Source organism: Protopterus annectens, chromosome 1.part1 (assembly GCF_019279795.1).
Source record: "Protopterus annectens isolate FY-2018-M chromosome 1.part1, PAN1.0, whole genome shotgun sequence".
Classification (NCBI taxonomy): domain Eukaryota; kingdom Metazoa; phylum Chordata; order Ceratodontiformes; family Protopteridae; genus Protopterus; species Protopterus annectens.
The window spans coordinates 1023757462-1023770741 of record NC_056726.1 but is presented as its reverse complement, the minus strand read 5'-3'; positions in this window follow the sequence as shown (position 1 = coordinate 1023770741).

The window sequence follows — 13280 nt, the reverse complement described above, 5'->3', positions numbered from 1 at the left end:
TCAAATGGTTACCATTGCAGTCTTTCATTGCTTATATTACAGTCCAAAGGATTAAAATGGCTGTCTTTCAACATTCAACTATCTTCAGTAACAGCTCCAACTAAATTTGCAAAAATATTAAAAACCAACAGTAAATTATAAAGAGGGTAAGGTACTACCTTGTTTTTTTTTTCCTTAGTTATTCTAATCTCTATGATAGTTGAGTAGTTATGGTAAAAAGCAGTAACAGTTTTTATCAGAATTTTTAAGAGTTATACTTGATCATGAAAATTTAAAAGCTTCTGATATGAAAAGGTAATAGTTTATAGAATAAAAAGCTTTTTCCACAATGAATCTGATAATCTTTATTCTTTATTGTCTTTTACAGTGTGATTTAGTAATGTATATTTTATATATATCCTCTTGCGTTTGCCTTCACTGAATAAATACCATATGAGCATAGTGAATATGTTTAGTTAAGTTTTAAATAATTTGTTAATAATGATCATTATCCTATTGGTTGACAAAGCTTGCACTCTTGAGCTTTGACTGCCTAGGCTTCACCTTACAAATGATCAGATTTCTCCCACAGGAGATCACCACTGGTGAGTTGTCCAGACGTGATTTCCTTTTTTGAGCAAATTTCCAGTTCAAGTTGGTGCAGCATATATATATATATATATATATATATATATATATATATATATATATATATATTTGGTAGTGGGAACCTTTCCATCTGGGAGTGCATGTGGGCTTGACCCTCTGCAAAAAGACCTAAAAACGTGTTTCTCAGTGAGATATTTTCGACGAATGCAGTTTGAGGACTCCGACCCTCAGTGCATTTGCTTTCATCTTCTCAAAGTGGAAGCAATAAGGACAAACATTTTTTGATTAAAAACTGAATAAAGGAATATGTTTGTATGAGTCATGTTCAAGTACAAGGTGAAGATGTCATTATTGCACTGTATTCATCCTTCGAAAACTTGACGAAGATAGATACTCCAACTGCAAAATAACATTTGGAGTATCTCTCTTCATCTGTATTCATCATTCATCAGTCCTATAACTGAGTAGAATGCCCCATTTGGTATGTGTTTAACCTGGCATATCCAGCAATTGAAATGTTCACAGAGTTTCCTCAATAAAAGAATACAGGGTGTAAGTAACACGTCCTACCCAGGCAACCTCAAGGCCATATCCCTGTATTCTGTCTCCTACAAACGGTTGAGGGGAGATCTATGTCTGGCATAAAAGGCATTGTCAAACCTTACTCTGATGGACCTTGTCATAAAAGGAGATACTGCCAATACAGCTAGCTGAAATTTTGTAAATAACTATATATTATTGGTGGATATAAAAATGATTATATAAGATGCTTGTGTGTAACAAATGTATTAGAACTGTATGTCATGTGTATATCAAACTGCATGTACAGACATGTGTGTTGAAAAGGTATTTGCAATGTGCTGTTTGAAATGTAATCACAGTGTGCCCTACTGGAAGAGAGCAGAAATGTGCATGCACTACTGTAACAGTTTAAATTAATATATTTTAATAGTAGAAATTGGAATACAGGAGGTTAACTTCAGTACAGCAAACTTCAGAAAAAAATAACTGAAATAAAGGCAATAAAAGATTGTATCTTTTAGTTTTCAATGTAGCAAGAGACACAATGTCTGCACTAGGAAACTTTCTGTATTGTCTTTAGAGTGAACTAATTACTAGCCTTGAAAGCATGAAGGAATGCAATTATTTTATGAATTCCACCATCTGACAGAAATCTGTGGAGAAGCCCTTGTCTGTATATTTTTATAGGTAGATGCTAAATACTGCCAGTTTCATCAATGGTGCTTTTAGCCTGGGAACTAAAAGTCAGATGACAAGAAGTAATTCTGCAACCTATAACAAAAGTTATATTTGAGGTATTATTTTGAGAAGTCTTAGTGAGAAATATCATTTTGCATTCTGTCATGGATGTGACAACAACTAGAAGATCCATACACCACATCTGCCTTGCTCTATTGGTAAGTTCTAAGGTTATAGCAATTCTCTTCGATTCAGTCAGGAATATAGTAACGCTTGGTTTAGATATTTTTCTTTATTTATTTGAGATTGTCCTGCACTGTTGTTTTAAATATTTCTTTTGGTTTTGAAATCTGATGTCACTGTGAATATATATATTTAGTATTGTCTTGTTCTTGTATTATTTATTATTAAATATATTTAAACCTTTCAATGTGACTGATCTGTGTAGAGATATTTAAGTTTTGAGAGAACTTGCATGTTTATTTGGTGACACTGTGTGCCAGTGGCAGTGGTAACTACCTTATAGTTTGGGCAGAAGGGGGCATAGCTAGTAAACTTGTGCCAGCCTTTCCCAGGTGTGTGTGTGTGTGTGTGTGTGTGTGTGTGTGTGTGTGTGTGTGTGTGTGTGTGTGTGTGTGTGTGTGTGTGTGTGTGTGTGTGTGTGTGTGTGTGTGTGTGTGTGTGTAAAACAAATCTCCAAGAGTGTGTGCTTCAGCTACTTGGCCAGGGACATGAAGCACTGGTTGGACAGAGAGAGTTTTGGAGGTCTTGGCTTGGTACCCTGGCTAAGGATACAACTCTATAGTTGTGCCAGTGGGGAGTCTTACTTGGGATCTGGAGAAAGAGGGAGAAAACAGCCATGGAATAACTGTGGTCTCTGTGTGTTCTTAAGGGAAATTGCACTTGATGTAAAGAGCTGCATCTGGAAATACTGTGTGTGTGTGCCTGTCATGCTCCCAGTGAACATTACCCCACTGTTCCCAGTTGGGAGGATTGAGGCTCTTTAATTACTGCTACAGTACTGGGGTGTTGCAGACCTCTTGCATATCCACAAAACAAACAGCACCAAAATTACCTGTTCTAAAGACTTAAACCTTGCCTTTGATATAAATATGAACTGATGGATAGACAGTCTCCCCATCCATGAGAAGCAGAGTTCGTCCCTAGCCCAATTCAAGTGTAACTTAGACGATTGGATGGGTGACAGAAAATTCATCGCAAGTTGGGCACCTATATCTGTAATGGACTCAGGCAGCCTGCAAATGATTCATCTCCCGGGCCCCTTCTTGTAAATGTTTTACCTCCCAAGCTCCTGCTTACACTTTTCAAGGGTATGACACCCCTGCACTGGCTCAGTAATCAAGGAGCCTCAATATTCACCACTATCACCAGTGAGGGACATGCACATTGAGAGGACAAGTACACACACAATAAAGTACAATTTCTCTTAAGAGAACACAGAGATTCCAGTCAGTCTGGGGATGGTTTCCCCTCTTTCTCCAGATCCCCAATAAGACTCTCCACTGGCACAGCTCTAGGGTTAAGATCTCAGCCAAGTGGTTAAGCCACAATCTCCAGCACCCTCTCTGCCCAAGCAGTGCTCCATGTCTCTGCCCAAGTAGCTGACACACACACACACACACACACACACACACACACACACACACACACACACACACACACACACACACACACACACACACACACACCCACACCCACACACATACACACACACACACACACACACACACACACACACACACACACACACACACATACACACACACACACACACACACACTTTGAGATTTGATTTATATACAAACACACAGACACTTCTGGGGAAAGCTGGCACAGGTTTACTAGCTATGCCCCCTTTTACCCAGACTATAAGGTAGCAATTACTGCCATCAACCACCCTTTATCAGCTACTTTAAGGCCCTTCCCAAAGGGTGACCAATTCTACAGTGTGGTGTTACTATTATCCAAATGGTACATGTGACCAACTTTTAAGGCTTTTGGAGTGGCCTATACAGTGTCACCAAATACATATGCAAGTACTCTAAGAGCTTAAATATCTCTAAACAAGCCAGCCACAATTAAAAGGTTTAAATATATTTAATAATAAATAACAAAAGCACAAGACGATACTCAATAACTCAACACAGTGACAATAGAGTTCAGAATCACGGGAAATGTTTTAAAACAACATTGCAGGATGATCTCACATAAATACAGAAAACATCTAGACTAAACTTACTATATTACTATCTATCTCTAAGAGAGATACTGTAATCTTGTACTTACTATTAGCAAGGCAAATACAAGTGCTGAATGGATGTTTCTAGGTTCAGTGACAAATACAAAATGCACAGACTCACTCTCTGAGATAGTACTTAAAGTACTATTAAACATTTCTGCAGGGTTATCTCAGATTACATAATTCTTGTTACTTCTACCTTTAGTTCCCAGGCTAACAGAGGCTTTAAAAGTAACACCTCTGTGTTAAAAATACTTATCCCTAAGAAGTTTCCTGGAACTGGAAGTTGTAAAACCAGTTAAATACTTTTACCTTTGAAACCTGTAATTATTTCTGATTCCAGACAATAGAAAGAATTTTTAGCTGCAGGCATTCTGTCTCTTTGCCGAAACTGATAGATAACACAACTGTAAACAATGTCAGCTTATTTTCTTGAGGGCTTATAAGTTAACTCTGTATGTTCCAGCTACCACTATTAAAATATACATTTGCACAGGCATATAGTTTACATGCATTTCTGTTCTTTCCCAGTAGAGTACACTATGGTTACATCCTTGAAGCTCTGTAGATAGCATACAGTTTACTTCCATTTGTAAGACAAGCCTATGGATCATATTAATATTTACAAATGACATAGGATTATTTACATAATTCTAGCTACTGGGCTGGCAGCCTTCACAATTCTCCCCTCCCCTAAAACCTCAAGCTAGTTTTTCAAGTCACTCTTGAGAAATGTTGCTTGAGATGGTTGAGCCTCTCTGGTAATACCTTACCCTATTTCCTGTCTCAAGAGCCCATCTGCGTTGGCATTGCTAACCCCAATGCAGTGCTGCACTGTCATATCATATGCTTACAATCCTAAGCTCCACCTTAGTAACTTGTCATTTTGCTGGCTGGCTTGATGTAGCCATGTTAGGGGATTGTGGTCTGTAATTGCAGTCAATTTCCTTCCATACAGATAAAGCTGAAGTTTCTGCAGTGCCCACACTATGGCTAGACATTCCTTTTCTACAGCTGCATAGCATTCCTCCCTGGTTGGAGCCTACAACTGAAATAAACCACTGGGTGCTCTTCTCCCTCTGAAGAAATCTGGCTAAATACAGCCCCCCACCGCATGGTTTAAAGCATCCGCCTGTACACAAATTATTTTTTGTAATCTGGACTGGCAAACACAGGGGGTCCCTCCCAAAGCTTCTTTAAGCTTCTGGATTGCCTGTTCACATGCTGCAGTCCACACTACCTTATCTGGCCTGTTTTTCCTTGTCAGGTCTGTGAGGGGAGCAGCTATGGTACTATAATTGGGGACAAACTTTCTGAAGTATCCTGCTGTCCCTAAAAATACCCTCACTAGCTTTTTGCTAACAGGTGCAGGCCATGCCTGAATGGCTTCCACTTTGGCCAGTTCTAGCCTAATCATACAACTGCCCATTGTATGTCCCAGGCAGTAGACCTCTGCAATACCCACTTGACATTTGCTGGGCTTAATGGTTAACCCTGCCCTCTGTAGTCTGCCCAACACCTCCCTGACATACTGTAGGTGCTCTTGCCGGGAATGCCTATAGATGGCAATATCATCTAGGTAAGCAAGGGTAAAGTCTCCTGCTCCTGCTAGGATATGATCTACCAGCCTCTGAAAGTTGCTGGGACATATTTCAACCTAAAGGGCATCTTTGTGAACTCATACAAGCCAACAGGAGTCACAAAGGCTGACCTCTCTCTAGCAATGGGAGTCAGGGGCACCTGCCAGTAACCCTTGGTAAGATCAATGGTGGTAAGATACTTAGCCCCACCCAGCTGCTCTAGGGCTTCATCTGTCCTAGGCATGGGATAAGCATCTGACTCCATGTGACTATTTAATTTCCTTTAGTCCACAAAGAACGTGGTGCTGCCATCCTTCTTTGGTACCAGTACCAATGGGGAGGCCCAGGCATGGCTGGACCCCTGAATTATCCCTAGTTCCAACATTTCCTGTATCTTCTCCCTCAGAGTCTGTTTGACTCTTTCAAGCACCCTATAAGGGGCCTGTTTATTAGGCCTTTGGGGTACTGTATCCAACTGGTGTTGCACCAGGTGTGTATACTCTGGTTTCCCAGAGGACATGTCCCCAAACTCCTGTAACACTGATTGGATTTCTCAAACCTGGGTAGAAGTTAACTGCTGGGACATTGCTAACCCTTCCCATGGAGGTGTCAGTCCAAGCGTCACTGAGGAGATCACTCACCAGATCCCTCTCAGGCACTTCCTTCAATCCACTGCAAATACTCAGCACAAGGGCCACCATATCATGGTAAGGTTTCATCATGTTAACATTCTACAATTTCTGCTGCTACCTCCTGTCTAGCAGTGGTACCATGTAGTTAACATAACTGACCTTCCTTACCACCTTGTAGGGTCCCTCCCAAGCTACCTGCAGCTTGTTGTGTTTGACAGGAATGAGAACCTGAGAACCATTACCTGCTGCCCTACATCATACTCTCTAGCTTGAGCATTACCGTCATACCAATACCAGCCCTTTTTCTGTGGTTTGGCTTCTGCCATGCTCTCCTGGGCCAAGCCAATGAGTTCCCTGAGCCTTGTCCTGAGGTTTAGGACATGTGCTACAACAGACTGCTTGTGGGATTCACATTCACCCGCCCACTCATCTCAAATTAAATCTAGATGTCCCCTCACCCTATGCCAATATAGCAACTCAAAGGGTGAAAATCTGCGGATTCCTGGGGAACCTCTCTGTAAGTAAACAAGAGATGGAGCAAATATTTGTCCCAGTCCCTCTTAAATTGTTCTGCAAATGCCGATAGCATCATCTTGAGTGTAGAGTTTAACTTCTCAACAAGACCATTAGTATGGGGATGGTAGAGGGTTGTATTTAGGTGCTTCACCGCACAGTACTTCCACAGACAAGCCAGCAGATCTGACATGAAATTGGCACGAATGTCAGTCAGTATTTCTTTTGGAAAACCTACCCTGCTGAAAATCTCTAACAAAGCATTTGCCACCTTTTTTGCCTCAGTGGAGGATAGAGTTACCACCTCAGGGTATCTGGTAGCATAATCTATTACCACTAGGATGTACGTTTTCCCTGTGAAACTTGAGGCACTCAAAGGCCCCACAATATCCATACCTACCCTCTGAAATGGCTCCTCAATCACAAGAAAAGGCATGAAAGGAGCTTTCACCTTGTTTCTTGCCTTGCCTACCATTTGGCACTAATCACAGGTCCTGCAGTACCCTGTTACATCTCTAGAAATCCCAGGCCAATAGAAGTTCTGCATAATCTGTCTTTTTGTATGTTTTATGCCCATGTGACTTGCAAAGGAAATATCATGGGCTATGGCTAGAAATGCCAGATGGTAGGCTTTGGGCACTACAGACTGCTGTATTCTTTCACCTTCTAGCCCTCCCTCAGGGGTCCACTCTCTGTACGGTAATCCTGTGTCCCAGTATATAGATTCCCCCATCCCTTAAGAATCAGGTGCCTCAATAACTACCTCTCGCAGGCCTTGTAATGCAGGGTCTGAGAGCTAAACCTGTCTCAACTCTTTGTAACCCTTCCCAGCTCCCCTTCCACAAGAAGTATGGCATCCTCTGACAGTGGTGCCTCACTATCAGCCTGGGTGCTACTACTCACCTCTGCCCTTGCTGTCACTCTGTCCAAGGGAACATCAGTACCCACAAGTAGCTGTAACTCAGCTTCAGTCTCACTGCTACAGGGTACCTCCCTCCCTGAAGTAACCACCTCACCAGTCCTGTCTGCAAGTGATTGATCTGTCTGGGTCTGCCCTAGGCTATCAGACCCACATGCTTGTCTCCAAACCTGACTGCATATAACTGCATGAACACATGGTACTGCATTATCAAAATCCTTCCCTATCAGGATATCTGCATTGTGGTAGTTTGGTACCCTTGTTGTCTCAAGACAATCTAGTGTTGGTATTTTGTCATTCCCACTTACTGGCTCTCTCAACCTTTGTTCCCCACCTTGCCTCCATGGACATCTATATGCTACATGGCTCCTCTGATTGCATTTAAAACATTTAACCCTAGGTCCTAGATGTGTATCTGGACTAGTGGCTTCCCCTGCTACTGGCAGATTCTGTTGGGGGCAGGCTGGGCTGCCCACCATGGGTTCCCTTAGACCCATTAGCAGCACTGGGTGTCCATTTCCTGTGCAGGGATGCCCTGCTTGCTAGGTATAAGTCTGTCTTCTTCCCCAAATTATCTACAGTAAGGCATTGTCTCTCAGCTAACCAGATTCTCATGTCCTCAGGCAAAGTGCTAAGGGCTTGTTCCCTCACCAAAAGGACTGCCACCCCTTCCAAAGTGATGACCTGATATCCACTAACCTACCTATGAAAATAAGTGCTTAGTTCAGCAACATATTCACACACACACACACACACACACACACACACACACACACACACACACACACACACACACACACACACACACACACACACACACACACTCACACACACATTCATCTGCCTTGCATCTAAAACAAAAAACTGATTTCTGATAAGCTTGTTAAAAAAAAACATTCTAGCAAGTTTTTTTTACAACATATTTAAGCAGTCATTATCAGACAGTTTTTGGACAGAGTTACAGCAGCTTTACCATGGAATAAGGGGTTAACATCATACTGTTTACATGCCTTTTCAGACATATGAATGAAAAACTAAAAGTATTCCCTCTGTAAATTGTGGAAAAAGTCTCTAGATGTCTCAGTTTCTCTGCTGCCTGTCTTTCCCAATGTTTGGCCTCTAGGTCCAGTCTCTTTAACTCCAGATGGATTTTGGCTGGCATGCCAATGACTGACTCTGGTGCATCCGTCACGAACTGTCTCTTTGTTGCTTGCCATACTCCTCTCTGCTTGTGCATGCTCTCTCTGACTAACTAAGCTAACAAAAGAAATAAAAAAGTTCTGATATAAACTTAATTAAGACAAAACAAGCAAGCACCTTCTTTCATCACTGTACTAGCTGGTGGAATTTAATATCCACACTACTGCAAGTCAATTAATATGCAATGTGGCTAGAGCACACAGAGAGATCACAGTCAGGGGGGCTGGTTTCTCCTCTTTCTCCAGATCCCCAAATAAGACTTCACACTGTCTGTCCAACCAGTGCTTCCTGTCCCTGCCCAAGTAGCTGACACACACACACACACACACACACACACACACACACACACACACACACACACACACACACACACACATTTTGAGATTTGATTGATATACAAATACACAAACACTCCTGTGGAAGGCTGGCACATGTTTCTAGCTATGCCCCCTTCTATCCAGACTATAAGCTAGTAATCAATGCCTCCAAACACCCTTTATCAGCTACTTTAAGCCCTTCCAAAAGGGTGACCAGTTCTGCTGTGTGATGTTACTATTATCCAAATGGTAAGTGTGACCAAACTTTTAAAGCTATTGGAGTGGCCTATACCGTGTCACCAATTCCATATGCAAGTACCCTAAGAGCTTATATATCTTTAAACAAACCAGCCACAATTAAAAGGTTTATTTATTTATTTATTTTATTTTATTTTGCATTTGTTTACTGGGATAGTCCGACTTGATATATATCCATTTTCAGCGGAGGCCCTGCGAGAAAAGCTCAAAAAACACATTCAACAAACTGTTACATTTTTACAGTTTAAAACACAAAATAAACACAAATAAAAAGATTTGTACATAGATGTAAACAAACACAACAAACAGATATACATAAACAAATTATTACATTTTTTACTCAGATGGAAAATTCTAGACAGTCTTTTTAAGAATGATAGCGTATTGAATGCCTAGTAGGCTAAACTGGTAGTAGATCAAAGGAGATCATAGGATATGTAAGTTAAGAAACAAAGTGTAGGCAGAAGTCCTCCATGTGCACACGAGTGATGGTTAGAGTAAGTCTGGATTATGACAAGGACATAGCCATCATTTTTTAAAGTACTGAATCAGATTTTTATTGAACTGAGGTAGACAGAGTTCAGATGTAAGATTAGCAGGAACAGAATTCCAAGTTTTGTCAACAGAGTTAGCAAATAGAGATTCTCTGGCTGTGTTGTTGGATTTGAGAGTTTGAACTAGTAGTCTTTCAGATGAACGAAGGGCACTAAGGTTACTGTAGGGGGTGATGAGATTTTTAAGTATAGGTGTATTATCTGGTTGGTACAGGATCTTGTGTGCAACTATTAGTTGGTTAACTTGAAGTAGGTTAGGCAGTTCAAGCCATCCTAGTAGATTAAGTTATGATAGTGATGAGTTCTGTAGGCAGCATTGATAGCAAATCTAGCAATATGATTGTAACTGCTAGAAAGTTTATTAAGGTCAGTTTTGCTGAGGTTAGTAAATAGAGGGGAAGCATAGACGAGGGTGGAGAGTAGATGTGTATGAGCAATTACAGTTTTGGCTAATGGCATTAGGAAGGGCTTGATACTATATAGTGAGCCAAGTTTTTTATTAACTGTTTTAATAGTTTTATTGATATGCACATCAAACTTAAGGTTATTTTCTATTATAACTCCTAAGAGTTTGGTTGAGGAAATTGAGGAAATAATGGTGCCGTTGTTGGATTTTAATGTAAAGGTCGTAGGGGTAGATCTGCTAGTGGGAGGAGCAAAGCAGCAGTTTGGATTTATTAGGATTTAACATGAGATGATGGTTAAGGAGCCTATTTTCAACTGTGTTAAAAGTATTTTGGGATAGAATCTGCAACTCTGTAGGTGAAGTGCCGGAGCATACTAAAGTGGAGTCATCCGCATATTGAATGCATGTTGCATTTGGGATGACCTTATTCAAATCATTGATGAAAATAGAAAACAATAGTGGACCTAATATGGAGCCTTGGGGTACTCCGAGGGTGATGGGTAAAAGGGGGGATAGTTTGCTCTGCCATAGGACAGCCTGTTGTCTACCACTGAGATAGGATTGAAACCAATGGATAGCCTGGTCTACTAGAGAGATGGATTTGAAAGTGTTTACGAGTATTTGGTGGTTTACCATATCAAAGGCATTTGAAAGATCGAGAAAGCTAGAAGAGGAAAATTTATTATTGTTTTGGTGTTGGCTAATGACGTTAGAGAAGGAGAGGAGGGCTGATGTTGTACTATGGAATAATCTAAAGCCATGTTGGGTGTTAGCTAGAAGATTATTATGGATAAGATAGTTCAGGAGTTGATTATTGATGCATTTTTCTATAATTTTAGCCAAGGGTGACAGAATAGATATGAATCTACGTTTGACAGGTCAGTATAGCTACCCCTTTTATGGAGTGGGATGATATGGGATATTTTCCAGATGGAGGGGATGGACGCTTCAATTATAGTTCTATTGATCAGGATAGTAACGGGGTATGCCATGGCATCTGCAGCTTTTTGCAGATATTCTGCAGGGAGTAGATCAGCCGACAGGGTTGTAGGCTTTAGTTTCTTAAGTAATTTTCGGACAAATTATGTGCAAACTGGTTTGAAGTTAAAGGAGAGTTGGGAGCTGGGTGTAGTGTCGAGAGAATATGGGCATCTGGGGGATAATTGGTTAGTTAGGTTCTGGATGGTTGTTGTAAAGACGGTGTTAAAGGTATTGACAATTTCTTCTGGGGAGTTTTGGTTAGAATCCAATGGGGCAGGAGTGGAGAATTGTCCTGGACTAAGGAGTTTGCTTATACCTACCCAAAACTTTTGTGGCTTGTTTTGGTGTTTTTCTTGTAGACAACAGTAATAGTTTTTCTTGTTTAATGTAATAGAGTTTTTTGTTTCATTTCTCAGCTGTCTGTATCTAAGTTGATCTATGTTTTTTTTTCTGGACCGTGAAGTGGCCCAAGCCCTATTTCTAAGTAGCATCTTTTGTCTGGTTTCTTTTGCGAGTCAGGGAGCAACTTTTGTTTTGGATCTAATAGTCTGTGCTGGTGCATGGGTGTCAAGGATGGATAGGAATTTGGTATTAAAGTAATTTACTGCTTCTTCAAGTGGTAATTGTTTCAGAACTGACCAATTATAAGATTTGAGTTCATTTTGGAAATTCATGCAGTTGAAATTCTTATTGTTCCTTACTGTTTTAAAAATGGATTGGTTGTGGATATCAGCTTTTTGACTGATTAAATAGGTGATGAGGTGATCACTTACATCATCAGGCAAGGTCCCACTCTTGTATTTCAGGGGATGGGTGTTAACAAGAATCCAATCCAGAATACTTACTTTATTGTTGGGTTTACTGATCCTAGTGGGGGAGGATATGACCTGTGAAAATCCATAAAGGTTGATGTGGTGAGTGAGGGGTTCTGAGGAACACATGTTCCAATTTGTGTTGAAGTCCCCAAGTACAATGGTTTCTTGGGGGTAGTTGCTGGATAACCAATGTAGGATATCTTGGAGGGTATGTATGTTATTGCCTGGGGAAATATACTCACATACGAGATCTAATTTGTTCTTATTAATGTGGAGCTCAGTAATAAGCATTTCAGCATTGCCAAATAGGGATGTTTGCATGGCATTATTGAACACTTCAAGCATGGATTTGTACAGAACAGCTAGCCCACCTCCTTCCCATCGATCAAGCCTTAAGATGTTATAGCCTGGTGGTATAATTTCATTGTCTGAAGAAGAAGGTTATAGCCAGGTTTCAGTTAGACGTAGTATGTCTGGGGAAAGAGCATTTAAGAGGGCATGTAGGCATTGAATCTTATTGTTTACACTTCTGATATTTAGGTAACTGATCTAGAGTGAATTTGGGGTTTGTCTAAGATTTGTGTATTTGTGGGACAGTTAGTAAAGGACCGAGAGCCAGTGGATGAGGACGGGTCAGGATTTGGGTGGATATCTCCATCAATTGTCAGGTTGCATTGTAATCTAATTGTGAGCTTCCAGATTTTAATTAATAGTCTTTGGTATCTTTTGGTTTTAGGGTTGCCATATCTTGTTCTAATGGGATGCTGATACCTAGTAAGTAAGGAGTTAGAAGGGAGGTGATGTATTAAGTGTTCAAGCTTGTGTGTAGCTATATAAGTGGAGGTTTGGCCTTTTGGGTAGTGGAAACCTGGGTGTGTATTATAGTCAAAGGCAGTAAGAAGATATGGGACAAGTAGAAAGGTTAGCAGAGAGTATAGTGGTAGTAATTTAATTGGTTTAATTGCAAGTAACATTGGGATTATTGAGGTTAACTTTTCCACAATTTAAACTATTTAAGATAGGATAGAGGGGTTAAGTACAGGAGAGGCTATTGATG